At 42.6% G+C, this 13559-nt stretch overlaps 1 non-coding gene across 1 annotated transcript; it reads right to left on the bottom strand.

Moving 5' to 3' along the window:
* Positions 1 to 1676: 1676 nt before the first annotated feature.
* On the bottom strand, positions 1677 to 1783 carry LOC125105801 (U6 spliceosomal RNA). The gene has a single exon (XR_007129060.1). It is a non-coding gene; the product is annotated as a U6 spliceosomal RNA (small nuclear RNA).
* Positions 1784 to 13559: the final 11776 nt, after the last annotated feature.

Below are 13559 nucleotides of genomic sequence, written 5' to 3'. Positions count from 1 at the left end.
ATAAGAGGGGAACAGGAGTTCACTACCCCAGGATAAAATCTGTTCTCTTTTAACATAGTTTAGAGGCCTTTGCATCTGTCTTCAGCATCAACTGTGGCCACTTGTGCTCCAATGTGGTGCTATAGCCATAATGAACTTCATTTTCCCCCTAAATATGCTCTGCCCTGCACAGGTTGCCCCTTCCTGCTGCTGGAGAGACTTTACCACCCCGAACCCAGTGCTCAACTAACTCTCTTCCATCCTTGTTAAGACTCAGACACTGCTTCCTCCAGGAACCATTCCTGACTGAGGCGTCCTTCTTATGAATGTTTTCACCCTGTGTTTCTACTGCTAGAGCAACGATCACATGAACTATCTATTTGCTTATACCTTTCTCTCTTAGACTTAGATCTTTGAAGGCAGATTTACTTCTAGACACACAGTACAGTAAAAAGCCTTTCTTGTAGCCTTCCCTCCTGGCTCTTCTCTCCCCACACCATCCTCTAAAACACTGGCTCATTTTTGCCAGATTTGGAGATTCTTCAAGCTCAAATACTATCTGTGTTTTTCCACCAAGTCTAAGGTGACTTCGATCCCCTGGGGGTGTTTTTTCCTGGGGCTTCTGGTGTCACCCTCTCCTCTTATTGATCATAGAAGAAAGTGAGATTAGGTAGAGATTTTGTGGAGTCCTTCCAACAACTGTGTTGGTTGCTCCACTTAGGGGTAGGAACCTGGAGGAAACCACTCACATGTCAGTTCCCGAATCCACTGTCTCTACCAACAGTGTGCTCTCCCCTCCAAGGCCAGCACCACAATTGCATTCTTTTCCTCCCTTACCGAGTGCCCTGAGGAAACAAATTGTTGAAAATCTTTATTCATATGTATATGTATATGTGTATGTGTGTGTATGTACACATATACACACTATCTACATATATGTATAGGTAGTAGTTCATTTACACAGATTTCATTCACATACACACACACACGGTTTAGGAGTACAGGATAGGGATGGGATATAGGTCCTAGATGACAGGTAGTACTCCCTCCGGTTTTTCTGGATGCATCTGAGAAATGTGTTTGGGCCATGCGTTGGGTTCTGAGAAGACACAATCAGTTTCAAACCCCTTTAAATCTGAGCCGTGAACATTTACATAGTCTCCTAAAGGAAAATAGCTTCTGTAGCAGCTGTTGCCAGAGAAAAACTATATCATTGCTTAGCAGAAGTGACCACCCCCATGCTTTGCCTGCAGGATTCTGTTTATTAAATGAGTATCTGAACATTGTCCAGTTAGTTTGCATCCTCTCCTTTCTCTGCATGCTCCCCAACACTTGAGAGAGAATGTGAGCCATGGTGTGCTGAAATTTCTGTTGCTGGCCTCAGCACCAACCAGAGCCTTTGGTGGGGCCCGTTCTGCTCTGGACTCCCTCCCAGTAGAGGCAGAGACAACATTCCAGCCGCCGACCCTATATCCCTTCTCCAGCAGCTGAGAGCTCAGGATTGTCTTTGTTCTGGCATAGTAGTCCCCTGGCTGAGCCGTCCCATGGACCCTCCTATGCTCCTGTGCTCCAAGCCTTTAGTTTCAGTAGCTTTCTTGGGGAACTTATGTCACCTCTCATATAGTAAATTCCTCAAATCATCTTCCTTTACATGATTTTTCTTACCTATTTTATTTACTTATTTTTAATTTTTTTTTTTAAACAGGAAACGGTTCACAAACTTGCGTGTCATCCGCATTCAGGGTCCACGCTCATCATCTTGGTGTGGTTCCAATTTTAGTTTATGTGCTGTCAAAGTGGGCACTTTTCATAGCTATTTTAAACATTTCCTCTCCCACGGGAATTCTAGGATCATCACATCCAATTTTGGAAAAACAAACAGAAAGATTCATAGGGAGGTTATTTTTAAATCTCCCACTGTATTATATTTTTTTTAAAGATTTCATTCATTATTTCAGAGAGAGAGAGCACGAGTGGAGTATGGCGCAGAGGGAGAAGCAGACTCTCCACCAAGCATTGTGCCCAACGTGGGGTTCGATCCCAAGACCCCAGGATCATGACCTGAGCCAAAGGCAGACGCTTACCCGATTGAGCTACCTAGGTGCCCCTGTAATTGTATTTTAAAAATCAAGTTCTCCTTGCCTGCCAAATAGTTTTTGCTGGATACACTTAGCTGCTGTATTGCTAAATGTATACAAATTTTTGACAATTGATTCAACCTAGCTCATAATCATACTGCTATTTCTGTTCTCTTATATAAATATTTGCATTTGTCTGTTTCTTTATTGTCAAGGTTTTGGAAGCATCTTGTTTCAAGTATATTTCTTGCTTAATGACATATAACAAGGTTGTTTTTTTTTTTTAACCCCAATAACCTAGTCTCTTTTAATAGGAAAATTCAGCCCATTAACATCACACAATAATTGTCATACTGTTACACTCCCTCTTATTCTACTTTATGCTTATCATTTATTTAATTGTATCTCTTTTATGCATGTTTTTTTTCTCCATGTAGTCTTCCCTTTCCCCTTGTTAATTTAGAAGTTCTGTATTTTTCCATTCTGCTATCATTACCTACCAGTACCTGACATGCAGGATCAAATGCATTTTTCTTTACTTCTGAATAATAATAAAAAAAAAAACCTAAATATTCTTCCACTCTCCCCCTTCCCCTCAATTCCACACATGTTATGGAGAAATGACCACACCCAGCTACTCAGGCCTACCTGTCTGGGGTTGGGAGGACAAGCAAGCAGAGTGGGCTTGGACCTGAGAGTAGGACTCCAGGGGCCCCATCAAGTCCATGTCTCCACAGACAAACTAGATCTGACCATTCCCAGTGACTGATACTGAAAACCCTACTTTTAGAGCTGGAGGTCCCTCTTTCGGCCTCATGGGACCAGTCATTAGACCCCTTAAAATAGGCCAGATGAGGCTGATTGGGACACTGGGGAGTAAGATGAAGGAAGAGGGTAAATGTGCTGAAGGGAAGTTGAGGGGATGTCACTTGAACTTGAGGCTGCTCTGCCTGGCAAGCTAATCTCTCTTGGCAAGTACAGAAGCTACCCAGGACCGAAGCCTGTGTGTGTGTGTTGGAAAGGATGGGCACTCTGGACCTAGACACTCACAGGGAGAAGGGTAAAGGCAGGAGGAGGAAGAGCACGGCTTGGGATCTGGCAGGGAAAGGGAAAGATGGTAGAAGATGCAGTGGCCATGGAGTCTACGGTAGAGGAAGGGGCTGTGATGTGGAGGCAGGACTTTAGGTAGTTGTCCAGGACAGACTGGGTCCATAGCAGGGACCTTCCTGCTATGGAAGAGGTGGAGTTTTGAATGGTGAGAAGAGGGCAGTATCCCAGGGTCTAGCAACTGAAGCATCTCTTCTTGGAGCATAGACTGGGTACAGTCAGTATCAGCCTTGGGCTGGATAGGCAGGGCCTTTTACCTTTGGCCCTCAGCTGGGGGCTGCACTGAGAGGTAGGATCAGAGCCTGAGACTCTCAATGGCCCCTGGGGGAAGGTGGAGCCCCCAGCTGTGGTCAGATTCCTCCAGAAACCCAGGCACACCTAGACTTTGGCACCCCTGAAGGGACTGTGGGGGTAAGAAGGCACCCTTTCTCAGGGTCTGCAAAAGGGTTCTTTCAGGAAAACATCTTTGCTCCACTCTCTCATACACAGTACACACAAAGAGATGGGGATACAGAAGAGAATAAGGCATATGCTAAAGGAAGCCTTGGGCTCCTGGGTTAGGTAATGGTGGGAAAGCAGAAAGAGGGCCACCAACTCTCATTTGCATAGTATTGACTATTTGACAGGCACCATGGTGTATGGAAATCCTTGCAAGTTATCATTCCTTTAGAGATGAAAAATCAGAGACTGTGTTTAGATAGCTTGCCCAAAGTTACATACCTAGCAAGTGGCAAGCTTAGATGAAAACCAGTCCTGATTTCAAAGCTTAACAACATCTTAGGCTCCCCCAAATTATTCTGAATACTTTGGTAGCCTTAATTTGGGATCCGACCTTACACTTAACAATGAATGGGGAAGCAGCCCAAAGATTGAACAAATAAAATATGGCAACAGGGCAATATGTTTGGCAGTTCACTTCTGTATTTGTTTTTCTTGCACACACACACAAGTGTGCAAGATGGGTTGGCTAGTCCCTCCCGTGGGAAGATAAAATCATTCAGCTTCCTCTGCCCTCAAACCATGGTCAGAATACCCACTAATCTATTGCACACGAGCTTACTGCACCCTGCACTAAGTTAAGCTGCCCATCCTTTTTCTCCTTTCTCTTAGAACCATAATGTAGGAAAAGCCTGGAAGTATTAGGGGAGGTTCCCCAAAAGAGTAGACAGTCCCTTGATCAGATTGTTAATGGGGTTGGTCTCTTCTTCCTGGTTCCCAGTTTCTTCATGTCTCTGATCCTCATGAAACTGAAAATATCTATTAAAATATATGTGGATGGTAGGAAATACAGTTAATAAAAAGGACAATGGAAAACATTCATCTCCTCACTTGCAAATAACCACTGGTCTCATTTTGACATCTCTCTCTCTCTCCCTCCACCCCAGCAAAGAGTAAGTGTAAGAAACAAAGCTTAATTGTTTGGGGAGGAGGGGTGGTTATAAAGTGATTACAGTTTTTGGAAGTAAAAATTTGTGTCTGCTATTTAAACCATTGTAAAGTGTTCAACAGACTCAACTAAACTTTGTTATCATAGTTTAAAGCTGTCATCAGTGAGTAAATGCTCAAGTAAGAATGTTTTAAAAATGCTATGTGTGAAACATACTGTTTTTTTTTTCTTCAAACCTAGAAGTTTAATAAACCAACTACAAAAGATTATAATAAAGTGGTGAGTACTGCTATCTGTGAGCATAAGCCCTTTGGACATTAAGGAAGAGCAAAGTAAAGGATAGTCGTGAGAGAGGCCCGGGAAAGGGTGATAAAAGGACAGCATAGAAGGTACCAGAAAGACTTAGAGGGGCCAGAAACATGGCAGAACAGGTGCCTCCAATGCTTCTGGAAAAGGGGGCCATGGGGCAGGGGGTTTTTGGAAACAAGAGGCAAGGTAGGAGGGCCTTCAAACCAAGCGGAGAGTGGAGACAGGAATGGAGAGATCACTCCATTTCCAGGGAGAAATGAGGAAGGAAATGCATGCCTGCCCCGCCCTCAAGATCCAGAAAGGTCTGAGTCCAACCAATTCGGACGGAGGCAAGGGAACTAGAAGGGCCAGTGAGGGAGGAGAGGGCTGTAGCAGTGAGCCTCGTTGGATCCAACATGGAGCTAACGTCCAGGCACCCACAGGATGTAAGTGGGGGTAGCCAGCCCGTGTGACGGTGCGGAAAGACGAGGAGCAAGCTGCCACTGAAGGCCACAGCAGCAGAGGGATCAGAGCCCCAGGCTGCCACCAGTGAGCTTCCACCAGACATGGCCAACGTCTGCCGCAGAGCTAGCATGAGGCAGGTAAGTGGGCTCAATGTACAGAACGCCTGACGCACCAACGCACACGGGTGGGGCTGTCAAGGGGCGTGGCCACTCGTCACCAGCCCTGCCATTGGCCAGGCCCCTGCCGGGAATCCTGGAAACCCTGTCCTCACGGGTCCCTGCCCCTAGTGCCCCCAGGCCACGCCCCGGGCCGCCGTTGGAAGGCGTTGGTCACTCCCCACTCGGCTTCCTGCTGTTGGACTTCCTACTAGGGGGGTTGTTGTCACTGATGCAGGCCAAGGGGAGGCTCGGTGCCATGGCACACCCTGAAACCTGAACTGTTGCCAAGGCTTTGAACTGTAGCAGAGCCATATATTCTTGTGGTGACAGTGGCCTTAGGAAAAATATTCTGTCTCTGGGTGACTAGGTCAGAGTTGCACAAGCCTTCTTTAAAAATGCAACCAACCTGTGTATTGGCCTTTGGAGGGACGGTGGGGGAAATTTCAATCCTGTCAGGGGAAGGTAGGGGAGTATAGAGTAGATATTAAATTCAGTGAAATTTGTAGTTACACCCATAAATACTGAGTTTGAGCTGCCAAGTGAGCTGATAACTTCTTCAGCTCAGAGTGAGGATTTGTAGCCAGCTTCTCCGTAAGATAGGAGCAGACATATTTCTTGTCCTTTGGTCTCTGTGAGACCCAAGCCATTGTTTTAGTACAGCCTGCAACTAATTCACCGGCTCACCCTGTGCACCCAGCTCAGACTGCTGTCACCACCAGACAAGCATAGGAGTTACAACAAACAGAGGACATACCTATTTTCCTTCTGTTCCTTTCTTTTCTCCATCAAACCCCTCTCATTCAACTCTATGATAAAACCGTGTATCCCCTCCCCTCCACTTCTTACTAGATGTGGGGAAAATTCCCCAAATTACTTATAAATCATTTTTATGTCTTTAGAGAAGTCACTTAACAGGTGTGCTGTTAGGTTCACGGGATTAAACAAAAGATTATTGCCCTGAGTTCCCTCCCTAGTGCAGACATTCTGGTTTATAAGGTTAAATAGGGTGCATGAGCCGCACATGGCTCCAAAGTTGTCTGTTAATGAGGCAAACCTTTGTTGTGGTCCTAAGTTGGAACGCTAAAATATTAGGCTGAATCTGGATGTGGGCTCACTGGAGTTGCTGGGTATTGTGGGGTTGGGTGGGTGTTTTTCCTGAATTCAGAACCTCGGGAATGAAATACATACCAACTGGGGTGGTAAGAAAGGCTCCTTTTATGGTTCTGTGGTGGGGGCACTCTTAAACCCTATTTTAAAAGAGTTTAAACCTGTGTATGAATGTTCACATCCATGGTAGTAATTGGAGAAGACTTACCACAGTTGTTGGGGGCCCAGATGAAGAGGGTGGGATATCACCAGATAGTCACTCCTGACCTAAGGGACACACATGGAATTAAGAAGAAAATTACCTCTTCCTTTCTCATGAATTAACACCCTGTCTTTGTAAAGGGCCTGGAAAATAGAAACAATATTGCAGAAATCACTAAAAAGCAGTCCAAATTTAATTTTGAGGGCTGTTAAGAATTTGGGATCCAAACTTGAGGCTGAATACCCTTCAGTATTCAAGGTCTGGCAGTGGTATCAGAGTAGCAAGAGTCTTTGGTGGGGATGATACACATCTTCATTGTTAGGCAGGTAGTCACTGTAAATGGCATCTCCGTGGTCTGCTTTAGATGCTCTTCCTCATAGGAAGGATACTAGGTGTTTAATGTCAGTTATGCATCCACGTTCTAAAAATGGAAAATTCTTTTTTGGTGATTTGCTTCTTTTACCTCTCAGCTCTCCCCTCCATGTTAGCATCACCAAAGTGCCTAAAATTAGGATGAGCTGTTTGTTCCACACTGAAAACCTGCCCTCTGTGCTGCTAGACTAGGTGGTAAGTGGTGTTGGATTCTGATGGGAACCTGGGATTGAATCCTCAAGTATCCTAAGTTTTGTCCCTTCCTCCAATTGTGAGATTATCTGATGGGGCACAAAGCCTCTGGAACCCACATTAGAGCTGGCAAGAGGGAACTTGCAGGGGTATCAGCCATATGGGAGACTGGATTATGATCAGGAAATGGGGCAAGGACTTGAACTAGCAGTGGTATGAAGCAAAAATTCTTGCCCAATCTCTGGGTGCTGGTAGGGGCTTTTGCTCTCTGAAAAGAGGTCCTAGGTCTGCTTTGGGACAGAGTGCTGAAAGACAAAAGGCTAGTTGTTCCCATGCTAGGTGAGGATACACACCCTTGAAAGAGTCAGTTCCTAGGTTGATGGTAACTGGAAGAGCTTTTGGAGTTACTTTGAAGAAGTTAGGTTAGAAATTTTCTTTGAAGAATAGGTTAGAAATCATAGGAATAGAAGTTGCTTGTCTTTTGGGATAAGGTAAGAGGGAAATGGAATTAATTACTTCTATTTACAGGATCTGTGGACCTTGCCTCTGTGGGTAGTCAGATGATAACACTTCTTAGATTTCTACTTGGGCAGAAACCGCATGAAACTTAAGTTAACACTGAGGAAAGGGTAAAAGCTTAGAAGGAAGAGAAGGCCATGGCAGAAACTTCTAAGGAAACTAGAGACAAAACCAGAATGACTATATCTCCTTCCTTCTCTGTGTTCCTTCTTTCTTCCCTCTCTTCCTTCCTACAAACATTTGAGTGTCTACTACATGCCAAGTTCAAGCTAGGTGCTGAGAATAAAACATGAACAAGACTTACTTCCTGCTCCAGAAGAGCTCATATGTAGTGGGGAGCTAATGTCATGGCTGACTGTAGGGCATGGGGTGAGAAATGGGTTTCCAAGGACTGCTTTTTCTGTGTGTTAGTAAGGAGGAGGCTAAGAAAATAAAGACCCTCAGAATGGGTTCTGAAGTTACCTTTGTAATTGTCACAGAGCTGAGGGTGGAGGACCAGCTGATACATGTAGGCTAAGGATTCATGCCATCTTTGTGGCTTCTCTTTGGGTGGTGGTACAGGTACTGGACAGAGGTCTGAAGTGAATCAGGGCTAGGATACTTCCTATGTCCCCTGTGCCACAGGCACAGTGGCAGGGGTAATGTTATCACTTCTTCTCTCCCTGAAGTACCTTTGTGTTGCTGTGGGTTGTCTGGCTACAACTACCTTGAGTTCTCTCTTGGTCATTATGTGCAAAAGGGAGAATAAGGAAGTTGTGAGAGATTTGGAAAATAGAAAACAAAGAAGAAACTTCTTTATCCCCAAATACCAACAACAGCAGCAAAACTGAAGAAAAACATTTTTGTATCCAGTTTATGGGTCCCTGAAGTCCAGGAAGCTCAAGGACCAGCCCCAGGACCAGAGAACAAATAATGCTCTTATCAGAGAATATTCTATTAGCATTTAAGGTTGGTTAAGTGTCTTTGCTGAGGCCTGGAAAACCAAAAGCTCCTAGGTTTTCACCTCTTGATGAGAGAACTTCTTTGTGGGAGGTGTTTTTGTGCAAGTATTTAAAAACTTCTTATAGGTGCAGGATACAGAGAATTCCCAGAAGATAGGCCTTGTGAGGGAGTCACATTTGTTATGACTCTAGGTTTGATCTGTAAAGCAGGCATTAAAAAGTAGTTGTAAGTTTCTAGAGTTTGGGGGTAACTAGATTGGTAGGTCCTAATTGGACCTGGGAGATTTTCCTAAATGGTTTATTTTGAAAGTATTTGCTACTGCCGAAGCTAATTGGAGGAGGCACTTAAGGTTGCCTGGCCACAGCTGGAAAGACCCTGGAATTAAGGCACTGGCTGGGTAGATACCAACCCATAGATAACAAGGCCAGGTGAAAAACATTGACTCTTACTACTGTCATTTTGCCAAATGTTTTGAAGAGTGTTTGGTGTACCGAGGTCTGTAATGGCAGTCAGGGCTTTCAGTTGGATAGATATCTTTACTGAACAACAGCACCATATTTTTCTTAATAGCCATAGGCCTTTGGATGCTTTCAAAAAAATGCCTTGGACAGTATTTAATTTCCAGTGATCTAGCTCAGCTCTACAGCCTCAGCAACAAGGGCATGAAGTCGATAGCTTCCTCATCTTTGCTTCTTTGAGTAGATGGCCAAGGAACTAGTTCTGCATCATCAAGAACATGGCCACTTTGTGGAGATTCTGAAATCTCTGGCTTATGGATTGATTAGGGGTTCCCACTCCACTTTCCCATGGAGGAGGTGTTTCTGTATGGCCATTTAGCAGATTTTACAGCATCTTAATATTTTATAAGGTTTGGAAGTTTGTTTTCTGGTTCTCATATTTCCCTTTTGGTGTATGTTCTGCCTTTTCTCAGAGGATGTTGGCTCTTCTCCCAACTGACTCTCAGCTGTTCTTTGGGAAAAGGCCAGAAAATGTAAAACCACAGTGAAAAAACAAAACAGAACAAACCCCAAAAAACCTGTGGGTCTTCCCACTTCTGACATCTGGTTTTGTTTTGTTTTACTTTGTTTAGTTTTCCTTTAATTGGTGGTCATTTCTATACCCAAAGGTCTGCAATTCTAATGACCTATTTTCTGGTATCCTTGCTTGGGAATAATCCATGATGGGCTCCAATCTGTAGTCTCTCATGGTCCCCTCACACTTGTTTAATTTTTAGAAGAACTACTTGTTGAAAGGGCAAGCCGTTGAGTTTCCCCTGGATAGCTAGCAAGGATCCCAATTTCAAAACTGAAAATACTAGATGTGAAGATGTTTTGGAGAAAGAATAAGAAGTCTGTGTTCTAGTCCTGGCACTGCCATTATTATCCATGTGAACTCTGGCAAGTCTCCAAATTTCTTTGGGTTGTGGTTTCCTCATGGGTAAAATTGGGATGTGAATGCCTACCTCACAGGGTTGTTGTGAGGATTAAATGTGCTCTGTAATCTGTTGTACTATATAAATATTCGTGAATTTTTGTTATGATTTAAGAGCCATTTAAAAGTATTCCCTGGCCATATAGCAGACATGCTAACATTTGTACTATCTGATCAAGGACTTTCATGGCCATGTGTTACATATTTAAATCGCTGGAGCAAAATTATATCTTTACATAAATACTTTTTTGTGTGTGGAGAAGATCCATAGCTTTTATTGGTTTTCTAAAGGGGGGTGTCTATTATCCTAAAAAGGTAAAGCCCAGTGCTTAGATTGAAGAGTAGGTTTCAGTAATGGGAATAAATGTATTGCTTCCAAAAGGTCCCTCTTAACATGTCTGCAATAGTAGTTGCAATGTTTTTTCCATAGTGAAATTCTTAATATGGCCTAATGACTGGCTGTACAGAATGTTTGAAACTGGGACAGAAAATTTTTGGCCATATGGTCATGGTAATCATTAGGTTATCAACTGCCTACAGTGTGAAGATGGAGATAGAACAAATAATTAGCCACGTGGCCCTAAGAAAATCACCTTACCTCATGGAGTCTGTTACCTTATTTGTAAAGTGAAGGATTTGACCTTGAAGATTTCCGAAGTTCTTAGTTTGAATTCTCTTGGGAAGTGAGGTCAAAGCTGAACTTGGATGAAGCCCTTTTGGGGCAGAAATGAATCAGGTTTTGTGTAAGAGGAGAAAGAGGGAGTGTCAGGGAGAGGAGGAGGGGCAGAGTATCCAGGAAACCCCATTCTTGACAAACATGAGAAACAAGAGCCTGCTGAGGTGAAGATTTGGGGTCATCAGGGCAGAAAGAGAGTTTGTGGGCCACTCCTGAAGATCAATGACTCTGGTGGATGAGAGACTCAACCTCCAACTTTCACCCTGGGTCTGACTTGCCAGAGCAAAGTTCTCTCTCAGTAAGTGAACACCCCATCTTCTCTGCACTCACAGATCTTCCAGTTCTTAGGGGCAAATGTCTGGAGTTTTCCCTCTTCCCACATCAGGTGGTCTGGCTACTTCAGGAGAATGCTGCCCTACAAATGCCTCAAGTCACAAGTAAGTGACACAGATGGAGAGGCTGTTTGAAGGATTAACAGAACCGCTATCTGTACTGTAAGGTTTATTGGAGTCCCCACACCCGCAACGGGAATTTTAAGGGAAAGATTCTCATTTTTTTCAACTACACTGATGGATATATTAGATAATAATAACAATAATAATAATAAAGTCCATAGTTTATTTTAGGTTCACTCTGTGTGTGTGTGTGTGTGTGTGTGTGTGTGTGTGTGTGTGTGTGTTTTAAAACTGGGTTGAGGCTATTTTGGTGTTAAGTGGTTGGCTGTTCACATGCTGGGCTTATATTTAACTGCCAGAGAAGCTATCAGACTCTTCTCCAAAGTGGTGGTACTGTCTTACATTCCCACCACCAGTGTATAAGCATTTATCTTCACCAACCCTTGACAAAGTCTTTTAAATTTTATCCATTGTAATAGGTTTAAAGATACCTCATTGTGCTTTAAATTTGAAATTCCCTAAGATTAGTGGCATTGAGCTTCTTATGCTTATGGGTCTGTTCTCCTCCTCTCCATCTTTTATTACTGTATTTAAGAGTTTTTGTATTTTAGAGATAAGCACTTTATTAGACACATCATATAGAAATTTGCTCTCCCAGTAAGAGACTTGTCTTTTTATTGAAGTGTCTCTTGAAAGAGCAGAAATGTATAATTTTGTACATTTTATCGGTTCTTTTATGGATTGTGTTTTAGTGTAGTATCTAAAAAAGTTGTCTAACTCAGGGTCACAAAGTTTTCTTCTGTTTTCATCTAGAATTTTTTATAGTTTAAGATTTTATATACAGGCTTATGATCCACTTTGAGGTAGTGTTTGTATATGCCACAAGAATTTGTATATGGTACTTCAAAGTATGCCTCAAAGCTTGTTTTGAACATGATATCCAGTTGTCATAACATCATTTGTTGCGAAGACTATTGTCAAAGATAATTTTTCTGTATATGTATAATTCTATTTCTAGACTTTCTATTGTCTTCCACTGATTGTTGATTTTTTTTTAAAGATTTTATTATTTGACAGAGAGAGAGAGATCACAAGTAGGCAGAGAGGCAGGCAGAGAGAAAGGGGGAAGCAGGTTCCCCACTGAGCAGAGAGCCCGATGTGGGGCTCGAACCCAGGACCTTGGGATCATGACCCAAGTTGAAGGCAGAGGCTTAACCCACTGAGCCACCCAGGAGCCCTGATTTTTATTTTATTTTATTTTATTTATTTATTTGACAGAGATCACAAGTAGGCAGGCAGAGAGAGAGGAGGAAGCAGGCTCCCCGCTGAGCAGAGAGCCCCATGTGGGGCTCGATCCCAGGACCCTGGGATCATGACCTGAGCCGAAGGCAGAGCCTTTAACCCACTGAGCCACCCAGGAGCCCCTGATTGTTGATTTTTATGTCAATACCATACTGCTTTGGTTATTATACCTTTATAATAAGTTTTGAAATCATATAGTATTTATTTGTTTTTTGACTTCTTTTTCAAAGTTGGTTTAGCTATTCTAGGTCCTTTTTATTTCCATGTGAATGTTAGAATAAACTTGTCAATTTTAGAATTAACTTGTCAAAAAATCCTCGCTGAGATTTTTATTAGGATTATGTTGAATCTATGCCTCAATTTTAGGAGAATTGCCATTCTAATACTGAGTCTTCTGAATTATAAAACATGGAATAGCTCTCAGTTAGATATTCTTTAATTTCTTTCAGCAACATTTTGCAGTTTTGGTTATAGGTTTTGCACAACTTTTGTCAGATTTATCCCAAGTATTTCATATTTTTTTAATGTTGATATAATGTTCTTTAAAATTTCCATTTTTGATTGTCCGTTACTGGTATTTACAAATATAATTGTGTTTTGCATATTGATCTTGTATCTTGCAAATTTGCTAAACTCACTTATTAGTTTTTTTTGGAGACTGCATCTGATTTTCTACATAGGCAACCTTGTCACTTGTAAATAGATAGCTTCATTCCCTTCCAATATGGATGCTTTTTCTTTTTCTTGCCTTACTGGACTAGTTAGAACCTCCAGTGTTGTACTGTATAGAAATTGTGAGAGGGACCATGTTTTTCTTCCTTTTGAACTTAGGAGGAATGCAGTCAGCCTTTAATAATTAAATATGCTGTGATGTATAGATTATTTAGATGTCTTTTATCATATTAAGGAAGTTCTCATAATTAGTTTGCTGAAGTTTTCAACAGGAATGGATCTTGTCA

The sequence above is a fragment of the Lutra lutra genome, chromosome 7 (assembly GCF_902655055.1).
Source record: "Lutra lutra chromosome 7, mLutLut1.2, whole genome shotgun sequence".
NCBI lineage: Eukaryota > Metazoa > Chordata > Mammalia > Carnivora > Mustelidae > Lutra > Lutra lutra.
The sequence above is the reverse complement of the archived record's forward strand: the minus strand, read 5'-3'. Positions and strand labels throughout refer to the sequence as shown.